Genomic DNA, 991 nt, shown 5'->3' on the forward strand with positions numbered 1-991 from the left:
CACGTTGTAGCTGCATTTTAGGTATTCCAATCAGTTATAGGCAGAAAACGGACTTACAAGCTTTCTATGGTGATGTTTCTGGCTATTCCTTTCTCTCCCCCTCCAGTGTCTATTTTATAATATAATGCAAGAAAAACCAAGATTCAAAAGACAGCCAAGCATCTTAACATTATTCCCCCCTTTCCCCATTCCAACCACGTCTCAATCTCTGTATCCCAGAGCCCTGTTGTTCCAAGCTTGTGCATACATCTGTGTTACAAATTTTTGTCAGAACATATTTTAATATCTCTAGGGTATCTCTAGGGTACCTAGGATTGGAATTGCTGGATTCCAGGTTCAATTGTTTAAGAACCAGGTCAGACTGTTTGCCCAGGGTCTTTGTATCTCCAGACCCTGTCCCTCTTCCTTACATCCACACTCTTCACTTAGTTAAGGGCTTCTTAGGACAAATAGCTTTGTTATGCTTTCATGGATCTTAGTCCATCCTGTTATAAGATTTGTCTCTGTAATTTCATGTTCATTAATGGTATTATTTTGTTTAATGTCTGTTTCTCCCAGTTGAATGTGCGGGCAGGGACTTTGTCTGATTCAAAATAACTATACTTAGAACAGGACTCCTGGTGTGGTGCTGTAGGAGGATCAGCACTGGAATGTGAACCACAAGGTCGGCAGTTCAATCCCATCAGCTGCTTCTCGGAAACCTTATACAGGGTCGCTATGAGTAGGAACCAACTTGACGGCACTTAACAGCAACATCCTTAGAGCAAGGCCTGGCACACAGCAGCCATTCAATATACATCTGTGGAATGACTGAATGGGATCAAAGGGGAGGAAGGAGTTTCATTCTGAAAGGTTTAGCAAAATATGGTGTACTGGTTAAGCACTTGGATGCTAGTCAAAGGTCAGTGGTTCAAACCCACCAGTCTTGGAAACCCTATGGGGCAGTTCTGCTCTGTCCTATGGGACCACAGTGAGTCAGAATTAACTGCAA

The sequence above is a fragment of the Chrysochloris asiatica genome, unplaced genomic scaffold (assembly GCF_000296735.1).
Source record: "Chrysochloris asiatica unplaced genomic scaffold, ChrAsi1.0 scaffold00075, whole genome shotgun sequence".
NCBI classification, from domain to species: Eukaryota; Metazoa; Chordata; class Mammalia; order Afrosoricida; family Chrysochloridae; genus Chrysochloris; species Chrysochloris asiatica.